This window comes from Notolabrus celidotus, chromosome 16 (assembly GCF_009762535.1).
Source record: "Notolabrus celidotus isolate fNotCel1 chromosome 16, fNotCel1.pri, whole genome shotgun sequence".
Classification (NCBI taxonomy): Eukaryota; Metazoa; Chordata; class Actinopteri; order Labriformes; family Labridae; genus Notolabrus; species Notolabrus celidotus.
Genome location: NC_048287.1, coordinates 17,387,575 through 17,400,731, shown reverse-complemented (window position 1 = coordinate 17,400,731; position 13,157 = coordinate 17,387,575). Strand labels below are relative to the sequence as shown.

The window sequence follows — 13,157 nt, the reverse complement described above, 5'->3', positions numbered from 1 at the left end:
ATTCTTTTTCCATAATAATATTGATTGACACCACTTAAAAGTGCTTAAGATGAACATTTTCTGCTGCTACGCATTAGAAAATGTCTGCAATCAAGACAGTTGGAGACTAGAGTTTAAAGAACATGTTTTATTGAAACAAAAGGTGGTCCTTGTAGATATATGTTTCTTGTATCCTTTCATCAGGTTTTTATGCAAGAAAGAAAGTGTGACAAAAAAATTACTTTTGTTGCACCTTTGTCAAAATCCAACAATTGTTTGATAGAGAGATATACTTTATTTGTCCCCCATTGGGGGAAATTCTTTAATTCTTTGATACAGATTTCAGTAGCTCAGTGGAACAAATATGCCAAAATGTATCTGGTGCCAGCATCAGAAAACTTTAGTTTGCATTCTTTGTCTTTCATGCTTATACATTTGTTAAGTATTTTTGTTTGGGCAAAACAAATTTCTATGTATTTTCACCTTTTTCTTACAGTACATCATGCATTTCCAAAATGCTTTTCACTAAGAAAATGTGACATGCAAAGACTATTAGTCATACAGTTTCTAAAGAATCCCAAAAATCCATAATTATTTGACTAACACAAGCCTTAACATCAAACAATCTACAGACATGTATTAAAAAAAGAACATCAAAGTAAAGAAGCTGCAACTTTTCTGAACATTTTTGACAATGTTTCATTACTGTCGGGCAGGTCTATAATCTATTTCCTTTGAGACTTCCTTCTCAAGTCGAGATCACACATTTACAAAAGCTCTCATTCTGACGGCAGGGCGGAAATTAATTAATAAATAAACACTGCATTTTTACATTAATCAACATGCGGTAAGAATAGCTCTAATTATCACAGGTGAATTAACACTCTCATTTTTGTGTCAAAAATTAATTGTATCCCTTAACAGCTACTCCCAGGGGGAAGTTAAAGAACAGACTTGGGAAGGTAAAAGGAGAAAAAAACTCAACAGTGTAGACCACCAGGAGTGCTAATTGCTGCTTTCAAAGCCTTGCATCAGTGTTAGCGTCTTTCCACAGGAGTGTACGCTGTCCCACTGCGAGATGTCGAAGGTAGAGCCTTGTTACAAATACATGGATGTCAAATTTTGATCTTCCCGACCTGGCAGGGGAGTTTTCTTTATTCACTTAACCAGGCGAGCTGACCGAGGACAAGCTTTTTTTAGAGACGCAACAGTGTGAGGTAACTGTTACAGTGAGAAAGAAGTTAACTACTGGAGTGTTCCCTATTATTATAAGACAGCTATAAATCTGGTTCTTTACTCATTTATTGTAATTGACTTCAATCACTAAGCTGTAGCAGAATGATTGAAGGTTATATTTTTGTGGTTTTGACAAATTAATAAATAGATCAACTTTGTTTTGTCATATATGAAGAAATATGTTTTTTTTATGGATATATTTCTCAAAGAGAAACGAAGACTTACTGAACTTCAGACACAATTGATAAAACATACTCACATGTAAGTGTACCAGTTTATGTGTTCCTCTGACTGACAGTACTGCTGGAGAGTCTTGTCTCCTATCAGTGTCTTTTACTCTTTGCCCACTTTGTGTGTTAATGTCTGAGTGAATATCTGTGTACCTCTGACTGAAGGCCAGAGTGAGTGAGAGTGAATGTAGCGATGACTTAATGTGTGTGTAGTGCGTGCATGTGTGGTCAACCCACCAGTGAATTCCACTGCATTAGCTGGGCCATTAGCACATTTAGCTGTCTGTAATGCCCAAGTCATAGTGACACGTTTGGGTCCCCTTCTCTACTTAAGCTCCACATTTGATGGACAGGACTGACATACCAGGTGACAGTAATGTCACTGTGTGGCAGCAAGTAGTGCCAGCACTCCGGGGACCACATGAGAGGAGGTTTGTTGGGTTTCAATCTCTCAGAAGAAATGGGTACTACAGAGGTACCACGGTTCATTTTGAGTTGGTCAGAGAAACTTAATTTTTCTACTTTTTGATTTAAGATTTTAACAGATTTCTCAACATTTTCTAGACAATCAAATAAATAAAATGCAAATTTCACTTCCTATTTGTATAATTTCACTTTTGCCCTTTTATATAATGCACTTGCACTTTGTTTCACTTTGCAACACACTAAATTTTCAAGCTCATCCGCGAAGCTGTGGTGCATTGACAACCTATGGGGCTTTGAAGAAATCTGCTTTACAAATATTGCCAATCATTAAGCAAATTAAAAGCTTGGGTGTTGACTCACTGTTCCCCAGTGTTTCCTGCTTCCCTGATTACCCCTAATTTGCCTCACCTGTGTCTTGTAAACGTCACAACCCTAGTGTATTTAAGCGTAGTGTTCCCTCCATCTGTGGTAGTTCTTCTCGGTCTTTAAACTACATCCACACATATATTGATATTTCTAAAAATAGATTTTACCTAATATTGATCTTTTTAAATAATCCTGTCCACACAAGGTGTTTTTAAATATTTTGCTGTCCACATGACAATGCAGAGATATTTGAGAAAGCCTACATAACAATAAGTAGTAAAACATTGTAGGCATGTGCATATAGTGTTTTCTGATCGGGCAGTAATTGTAGACCGTGTTCTTTAAACTGTACTTGCAGAGGCAAATTGAAAACTTTTGAGCTTGACATATTCCCTTGTGTTGTGTAATGAAGAACGGTGAGGTGTCCTTTTAAACATACAACTAAACCTAACAGTCCAAAGCAGACATTAAAAAAACCCATTATTCAGCCATCTTGGTGCATACACAATACATTTAAACACCAATTACAATGTGCAAATACTTCAGAATTTCCCCAAACTTTTGTTTTTGTTTTTGGAGACAACAACTAAACAGTTTAAAAAAATCTCCACCATGAAAATCGTTTTTGAAAACCTCCATTTTCAGTGCCCTAAAACTGTATTTCCGTGCGTATTGAGGCCTATAAGCTGATAAAAAACAATGGGCCCGATCTACTAAAGGTTTGCATGTATAAAAATACGTGCAAACTTGATAGCACACGCAAAGAAGATGTACTAACTGGGAGCACCGAGAATTGCGTCTTTCAAATGAGCAAAATGGCACTCACTATCCATTTAGCGTGTTTGCCTTCATCGCTTTACAACATGCCCGCAACAGCGGGGCTTACAAGCATTACTACATTTTTTAGTCAATCAAACCAAGAGAACAAAATAATAATAATAATAAAACAACACAAATTCAAAGCAGTTCAGCACCACGGATAGCGACTGCATCATTCTGACACCCTCTTTAACTTTTTCAACTAATGAGAAGACAGTAGGCCACCGTAACAACAGATATAAAGTTTAGTAGAATTTACACAGCGGCCCACATGTTCACATATAAACAAAAAATCAATATGAAGTACTTGGCCTACTCACCACTATTTAAAGGGACTTGTCCACGATGCGCTGTATGTCCATTTTCTTTGATCTGTCATTCTCAATAGATAACATGACATGTCCTCTCAGTCTCTCCTGTCCCATCGTGGTCATCAAGGGGTTTTAGTTAGTTAACTTGGAGAATGAGCGCTCACTAAGCTGCCAGGCAGCTTGGTGTAACTCCTCATCTTGTGCTTACAGCAGTGTGTTGGGGGGAATTGCCTCAAACATGTTCCCAGTTCCATTTAAGCTGGTGAATCTTTGGGACAGTTGCTGGATGATGATATCAGGCATTAAAAACGTTCACTCGAAAGTTGCTCTCTGCGTCTGTGAGGCGACTGTCTTCATCCAAGTGACGCCTAACTTTTCTGGCCCTGGTTGTTTCAAACTGTGATTGACTTCCCAGTTAAGTAGCTAGAGCAAGAGTGGCAGACTTAGCCTCATCAAATTGCTCTCTAAACTCCATCAAAACACTTATTGCGTTTTTGGAGTAGAGTAGATGCGTTTATTTCATCGGCAGATCTTCTGTTTTTTTTTTCTCATAGCATTCACCTTTTCACAGATGGCCTCCCAAACCGCGTTTTTAACACTGAGATGTCTCTGCTGGAGTTCACCGATGTGTTTATTTCCCTCCTCCACAAAGATCTCCAACTCCATGGCTTCAAACTTCATTTATCGCTTCAGGCCACTCAGTTCTCTCAAACTCTCCATGGTGACAGCCGATAGCACACGCAAAATCCTCGTAAAATAGGGAGGTCCGCACCACTTTTGCACTTGTTATCATTTGCACACGCAGTCATAGTAGATCACCCGCAACACGCCCAGAAATAGCACTTGCACACGCAAATTAGCGCTCCTTATTTGGGATCTTAGTAGATCAGGCCCAATGTTTTCAAAATTATCCACATAAATGTGGACACAGGGCCTTAGTGTCAGCGTTCAGTCTTTTTCCTTCTCTTTACCATATTTTTTTAGACCAGTGCTTCATTTTTTTGACTTAGCTGTTTGCCTCATGTTTTGAATTCATGTGCCTGTTTGACTGCCTGCTTGTGCACTGACCTTTTTGTGAATAAACATTGTTCATTGGTTTCATATTCAAGCTGAGGTGTAGGATAAGAAACATCATTTTCCTTGCCCTCATCCATTGTCTGACCACATGCTCTCTCAGTGTCACTGTCAGATTAATTTGAAAGAGTAAATCCAAATATGGATGATGTGAAGTGCTCCTCAATCTTAGCTCAATATACTGCACACTGCCAGTTCACCATAAATGAGGCCATTTGATGAGCTAAGTTTGGACACAGGAGCCTAATGGCGGCATTAAAGAGCAGACCAGGGAGAATAGATGGCCGGACATCACTCACTTTAATCACCTGTTTCATTATTCAGTGGATGGGTGCCACCTGGTCATACATGAAGGGTGTCAATGGGATCCTAGGTCTGAGGAGCCATGAGACACTGTACAGGGAGCTGTGTGGAGTCAAAAAAAACTCTTATTTTCAGCAGAGGTAAGAAAAAAAAATACAATTCATTGTTTTCTCACCTGAGCAGATAATCCTTTCTTGAAAAAAGGTCAATATATGCAAAATTAAAAAAAACAATAATCTTTTTCTTTTTTTTTTTTAACCTCTGCTGATTATAAAAGAGGTTTCCTGGACTCCATACAGCTCCTCAGTGCAATGTCTCACACCTCCTCAGACCCAGGATCCCATTGACATCCCCATCCTCTGTGTCTTTTGGAGGACTTTACGCCTACTTACTTAAGCCTACAATGAAAATATTTCAGCTAGTGCAACCTCTAAAATGTTAGTAGAGTGTAAACTCTGTCCCAAATTAGAAATAATGTTTAAACTAGGCCACATTTGAACTCACTCAGAGCTGGTGTTACCAAGTGCTGTTCCTTATAACAGCAGCCTGCTATGAAGAAATAGCAGACCCTAGATTCCCATGACGAACCAATCAGAACCGAGTATTCAACATCGCTGTGTAACAATAAATTGAAGAACCAACATTAAAAATGGAAAAGAATGGACCCTAGCTTACATTTAAAGACATTGCTCATGTGAACAGTTAATCACAGCTTTGGTCTTTGAACAGTGTTGTATAGAGATGGCGCAAGCCAAACTGACTTCAGCCCCAGTTGAAACATTGAATTCTGGATAAAGGTTAGGATACATGAAAGGTGCCTGTAGGATGATCCACACCCTTGCATCTCAATGCAGTCCTACCGTCCACTTTTCACACACCACAGAGGAGATAAGAGAGAGAATAAGCTGTCAGCGGGCCGAGTGCACCAGTCCCCTCTATATTCTTCACATTACTACAGAGGGAACAATGTGTCTGCAGTGGCAGGTGGCCATAGTTCATAATGTGCTGATGCTGACCAAGTGTCAGTTTGATCCATGGGATGGGTGAGCAGGACGGGGATGTGGCTCCTGAATCCTTAAGCAAGCAACTGTGGGGAGCTCCTATGGGGACGCTGAGAGACATGATACAGATGAGACCAGCAACTATCTACCTAATGTAAGACACATACACAGCGGAAAGAGGGATGGTGAGGGAGGAAGACAGTAGGCAGGACAGATGAAGAGTTGAGCATCATGTTAGAAAAAGGCACAAAGGCAGATTCTGCACTTGTCATTCGATGTTATTTGTCATCACATGCCTATAACTGTGGAAGTAATGTACCGAGTCTGACTCACAAACAGTAAATGTAAGTGTTTACAGGCCATTCTGTTTTAGGACTGGTGTAACACTTGATGTTGTGTGTTTGAATGGGCTGCAGGGGCCGAAGCTTTGCCTCATTAAGTAGTCTCTCTATTTGGTGGTTAGAAAGTAAACAAAGTCCTCAGCTCTGTACTACTGGTACTTATGTATGTGATAATGCACAATGAGCCATGCTGGTAAAAGATAAAGATGGATGAGGTGGAGACAAGGAGGGCAGCAAAAAATCATGAATTTTCTTTTGTCAAATTGTCATTTTTTAGTGCACTGCATACCACATCGTCAATGAGTGTTTGGCTGCACACTTACGTCACAGATTAGAAAGGGATGCATTTAGTTTATCATAGAGGGGATAGGCAGTAAAAATAAACTGCAGGTAATTGAAACAATGGTTTAAAATGTTGGCTAGACCGAAGTGTCATATATTTTACTTGAAATCTACCAGCCAATGAGGAACAAGATTTTCTATAGTCATGATTTATGATAAGGGATGTGTGCATGTAGTTGACTAAATGATTAAGCATCATCAGTCTCCATGGCAGGGCATCAGAAATACCAGTCAATAATTTTATAACTACAGAGCTGAAATGCTGGTCACGTGCTGTATCTCAGTACAGCCACCCACTACGAGCTGGTGCTTTATCTCAGTTATTGGCTACTGCCATAATGCTTAAAAAGCTATACTATCCAGATGTAACGAAACTCAGATGACAGATGGCATCATGTCGTTTGGTGTGGTTTGACAGCATTTGATCTAAAAAATGGTGACAGTTCAGACCAGAGGGATATGTAACCAGCCCTTGCATGTGATCGTTAACATGCAAGGAGGACTGTATGCTGGTGGTGCTGGCTCTGCTAATGTCACCCACACCCAGCAGACCAATTTAACATTATCTGCAGACTGTGTGGACTTGTGTTTGTTAAATAAAATAGTTCTACACCTTTAAGCAATGTGTTAGTCAGAATTTAAGTTTACATTTGAAGGATTTGTGTCATATTGTTTCAGGCTTCATATATTCATATATTCAGTCGAGGCATGATGGCTGTCTAACACGAGTCTGGTTCTGCCTGAGGTTTCTGCCTGTTAAAAGGAAGTTTTTCCTCACCACTGTAACTAGCTAAATACTGCGATGTGCAATGCTCATGGTGGATTAAGGTGGGGTCAGACTGAGTCTTACCCTGTCTTGAAGTTGGGTCTCTGTTCATAATTTGACATAGAGTGGTCTAGACCTCCTATGTTTGTAAAAGCGTCCTGAGATAACGTTTGTTGTGATTTGGCGCTATACAAATAAAGATTGATTGATTGATTGATTGATTGATTGATTGATTGATTGATTGATTGATATATCTATGCAACATTATAATACATATACAATGCCTTGCAAAAGTATTCATACCCCTTGAACTTTTACACATTTTGTCACGTTACAAGCACAAACTTAAATGTATTTTGTTGGGATTCTATGTGATAGACCAACACAAAGTAGCACATAATTGTGAAGTGGAAGGAAAATGATACATGGTGTTCACAATTTTTACAAATAAATAACTGAAAAGTATGGTGTGCATATGTATTCACCCCCTTGAGTCAATACTTTCTTGAACCACCTTACGCTGCAGTTACACCAACAAGTCTTTTGGGGTTTGTCTCTCCCACCTTTGCATATCTAGAGCCAGCATTTTTTGCCCATTCTTCTGAGCAAAATAGCTCCAGTTCAGTCAGATTGGCAGCAGTTTTCAAGATTTGCCACATATTCTCAATAGGATCCAGGTCTGGATTTTGACTGGGCCATTCAAACACATTCATATGCTTTTATCTAAGCCTTTCCATTGTAGCTCTGGCTGTGTTTTTAGGTTTGTTGTCCTGCTGGAGGGTGAACCTCTGCCCCAGTCCCAAGTCTTTTGCAGCCTCCAACAGGTTTTCTTCCAGTATGGCCCTGTACTTAGTTCCAGCCATCTTCCCATCAACTCTGAGCACCCTGTCCCTGCTGAAGACAAGCCTCCCCACAGCATGTTGCTGCCACCACCATGTTTCTCGTGGAAATGGTGTGTTCAGGTTGATGCGCAGTGTCCGGTTTCTGCCACACATAACGTTTTGCATGTGCACCAAAAAGTTCAATTTTGGTCTCATCGGACCAGAACACCTTCTTCCACATGTATTCTGTGTCCCCTACATGGCTTGTACCAAACTGCAAACAGGACTTCTTATTGCTTTCTTTCAATAATGACACTCTTCCATAATAGCCAGATTTATGGTGTGCATGACTAATATTTGTCCTGTGGACAGATCCTCCCACCTGAGCTGGGGATCTCTGCAGCTCCTCCAGAGTTACCATTTTGCCTCTTGGCTGCTTCTCTGATCAATGCTCTCCTTGCCCGTCCTGTTGGTTTAGAAGGATGGCCATGTCTTGGTTGGTTTGCAGTTGTGCCATACACTTTTCATTTTCAGATGATGGATTGAACAGTGCTCCGTGAGATGTTCAAAGCTTGGAAAAGGTTTTTATAACCTAACCTTGCTTTAAATTTCTCCACAATTTTATACCTGACCCTTCTGGTGTGTTCCTTAGTCTCCATGATGCTGTTTGTTCACTAATGTCCTCTAACAAACCTCTGAGGCCTCCACAGAACAGCAATATTTACACTGAGAGTGAACAGGTGGACTCTATTTACTCATGAGGTGAATTCTGAAGCCAGTTGGTTACACAGGGTTTATTTATGGGTATCAGAATAAAGGGTGGTGAATAGATATGCACACCACACTTTTCAGTTTTTTATTTGTCAAAAATCGTGAACACCATGTATCATTTTCCTTCCCCTTCACAATTCTGCCCAACTTTGTTTTGGTCTGTCACATAAAATCCCAATAAAATACATTTAAGTTTGTGCTTGTAACGTGACAAAATGTGTAAAAGTCCAAGGGGTATGAATACTTTTGCAAGGCACTGCATATGGGCTACACTGTCAAAGAGCAGCTTTGGTAGAGAAATGTACTTTGCATCTGTAGTGGTGACATATTTCAAATGTTGAGGGACAAAGTTGAGACAAAGTTGAGATACAGCTTTTTACACACACATGCATACACACACATGCATACACACATATGCATACACACACAGGCATACACACACAGGCATACACACATATTCATACACACAGACACACACACACAGACAGACAGACAGACAGACAGACAGACAGACAGACAGACAGACAGACAGAGCAACTTTATCAGTCACAGGATCTGACTCAACCCCATTTCCATATTCAACAAACTGCCACATCCACACATGCACACCAGAGCCCTATAGGCATTTGTTTCAAATGCATTGATTTAATATGTAAGGAGTGAAATATTTACAGAGTGACAAAGTCATCATGTCACCTTAACAATGTACACAATAATCTGAAATGCGTTATCCATGTCTGGGTTGATAATATAATACACACCCAAATAAATTGACATTCAACACTGCTGAACACAGTTGGTCAACACTATAATAGCAATTTTAGAAAAAGCAATTAGAAAAATATGTAAGAGCTGGTTATAAAACACACAAAAACATGTAGTGTTAGTGGGGGTTACTAAAATTTAGGTTTAAGTTTGTACAACATGATTCATTCCTAAACATTACAGTAATCCTGCTGAATGTAATGTGCACTTCTTTGTGGGGTCAAGATGGGAAAATTTCACTCTCTAAAGTTAATTTACAATTTCTACTCATAATTTTTTGCGTTCATCAGTCTTTTTCTCTCAAGAGTCACTGTATCTTATATATCTAAACAAGAAATGTAGACAATTCATGTTAAGGCAGTAAAAAAGACAAAAAGAAATGCATCACAAATTACAGTTTTATGAGGCTATCACTTCCGTGGAGATACAACATGCTGTTATTTTACACCCAATGCAGCATGATAATCTTGTCTGTATTTGTATTCAACCTATTGTTGGTGGATTTACCCTCCACAGCATCCCTGACCTCGTCTCATCTTCTCTCATTGTCTTTCTTTTCGCCCTCCCTCTTCTTTCATTTCCAACTACTTCTTTCTCCTCCTCCTCCTCCTCCTCTCTTTTGGTCTTCCTCCGCGATTTATTGCACATAGCAGGCAGACAGCAGAGAAACCTCCCTGTATGGAACTATCTGTCATCCCAACATTATCATCCAAACACACCGCCTTCCCTATTGTGCTACAAGGGCTTGGGCAAATTGCTATTTTTATGGGACATGATAAAGGAAATGCTGCCTTATGTTCACATTTTTTACTGCCCAATGCTAGAGCAGGACGTGCCATGATTCATTGGTAACTTGTTTGTATTGTGTGTGACGTTCATGTGTGTGTGCGTGTGTATGTGTTACTGGGTGAGTTAAGAGTTAAAATAGAGAAACTGACCAAGGATTCTGTTGTTTAAGTGTTAGACAGCAAATAGAGATATAATGCAATTGATCATCAAAACATATCTTTGCAGCTGCATCGGGGCTAGTTGGTAGAAATTAGAAGAAAAGATAAATAAGCAGTACTGATAGGTTAATCACTGTAACAAATGGCATCACTACTGTATGTGGGAAATGTTTCATTTTGGTTTTCAAAAGGACACACATATATAGATTATTTCTCATCTCTTTCAGTTAGATAGAGTTTTTTGTTTGTCAGAGCAGTCCAGGAAAAGGGCAAAATAATTGTGTGTGCAGGGGAAAAAAATAATTTTACAGGCAAAAGGCAAACCTATTACCATGTTCTTTGAGTCAAATGAGTGCATGTTGACTTCATCTGTCTACTCTCTCTTCTCCTCTCTCTTCTCCTCTCCTGTCTTTTCCTCGCCTTCAATCCTTCTCTCCGCGAGCCCTCGGCGTGCCTGACAGCCAGCGCTGCACCAAACTGACAGGCCCTCAAACCGTGGCCAAGAAAGCGAGCATTAATTAAGTCATTGCCGGACTGTAATTTCCTTGAGAAGTAAAAAAATTTCCTCACACGCGAAAAGGTTACCAAGACCTTTTCTGTGTCAAAATTACCATGCGTCATGAATATTAATGCGCTTAATGAAGACAACCTTTGGTTCATCAAGAATGTTCCAGTAGCAGGTGCCAAGCTGATAAACTCACTCGGTGAAGGCTGTGTGTGTTTTTTTTCTTCAGTTTTTCCTCTATCTCTTTCTTCTTTCCCCAGTTTTATGTCAGCTCCTTAGAGAGTCAGTTATTTAAATCAACATCTTCCTATCAGAATTTACTCCCTCACATGAAAACACACGCACACACATACATCGAAAACACACCTTTTCCTCTGTTCACTTATACTTGTCCTTGGGTTTTTTCTTGGGCCTGCTGACTTTGGTTGTCAGATTAACAAAAGAAGTGTTTAAAGAGTATTTTCCATCTGTCCAAAAGAATGAGACTATTATCACACGTGTTCTATACCTCGTTTAATCTAAGATAAATGTATCTATTGTGTAGCTGAATTTAGTCATGCTAGCTATTTTGGCAAGCCAATTTAAAATGTTTGAGCATTTTTCAGAATAGTTTTTCCCTTCAGATCTTAAAGACTATTCAGTTAAAGGAGGGCTGTACTTTTTTAATCAGAAAAATGAAAGAACATGGGATCCACGGATTTATTGGTTGATCATCATTACTGGCTGATATTTGCCCTGTTGGCAGACATTGATCCATCAGCAAATAATGTGCCATACACCAGTGATAGTATCTGATGTTTATCTGTTGTGTTGCATCAGTTTGCAAGCTGATACACATAACTACTTCAGAGAAGAGGAAAACATCCATCCACGGTCAAATGTGAAAGAAAGTGTTGACAGTGTGGGATTATTAACACTGTTCACATGAAAGAGCGCCAAAATGCAGTCTGTAATACATGTTCAAGTTAAATTTCAAGAAAATGGACTAGCTGCAATTTACTTCAAATCTCAAAGCTTATTTGAAAAGCAATTCAAAGCAACATGTATCAGAATCTGACAGATTGTTGTTTAAAACATTTGTATCAGTATCATCTCACAATGGGTACATGGTTAAAAAAAGAATTAAAGCGGCTTTTAGGATCATGGATTGGTGCAAATAGCTTAATGACTGTTTACTAAAATGTTTGTTAAGAGCAACAAATAAGAGATAACACAGCAGATAGAATAGGAAACTGGGAAATGACAGCGCAAAGGGGCTGGAGGTTGGAATTAAACTCGGGTTACCCCCTTTAAGACTATAGCCTCTGTACATGGGGCGTGCAACTTAAAGGTACAGTATATAGAATGGGAATTTGTAGCAATATTTAGTGGTCTACATTGAAATGCTCCCTTGCTCAGTAAAGCTAAGGTGGCCTTCAGATGCTCATATAATGCATGACAAGTATGATCCTCCATTTTCAAAGTTTTTACCATCAAAAAAACATCTATCTGCACAAATCTTGTACAACAACTACTCTCATTTACCTCTTATTTGACTTCCATCAGGTATATTTCTGGCATCCGCTAACCAATACGCATGTTACTAGTTTGTTTGTTCTGTGCTAATGTAGAAACCAAGCAGCAACCTCCAGTCTCAAAATATGAAGCCCATGTGGAAGTGTTATAAACTGCAATTCATCGAGCATCTACTTAAGGCTGGCTGCAGAAACACCAGAAACCACATACACACCAATTCAAAAAAGACCATCTTTGCAGCATTAATAAACATGTTTACAGCCAGGCTCAAAAAACGACTTGGGTCTACATAGCAAATTTCTATATTGGCACACACTGTACGGGTGGTGAATTTTTTAAAAACGGACAGCTCAGAAGATATTAAGATTACAAGTTTTGCCCATTTAAGGACATCACTGACTTGATTGACAGACAGGAAAACTGTAACTGGCTAGGAGGCTCAAAGCCCACCTCTTTACCTCACACTAAGTTTGGTTGAACAGCACTCAAGAACAGATGGGTGACGTCATGGACACTACATCCATTATTTATAGAGTCTATGGTAGAAACATGGCGGCCTCAAAGGGAGGTGCCACATACACTGTGCCTTTAACTGCTAAGCCAAATTAACTGCCCTATCTTTCAATAATGTAGCATTTG

At 39.4% G+C, this 13,157-nt stretch overlaps 1 protein-coding gene across 3 annotated transcripts in view; it reads left to right on the top strand.

The window, feature by feature from the left end:
• Positions 1 to 13,157, top strand: part of tshz1 (teashirt zinc finger homeobox 1) — a 195,146-nt gene that overhangs the window by 114,168 nt on the left and 67,821 nt on the right. The gene's annotated exons all lie outside the window — the stretch shown is intronic.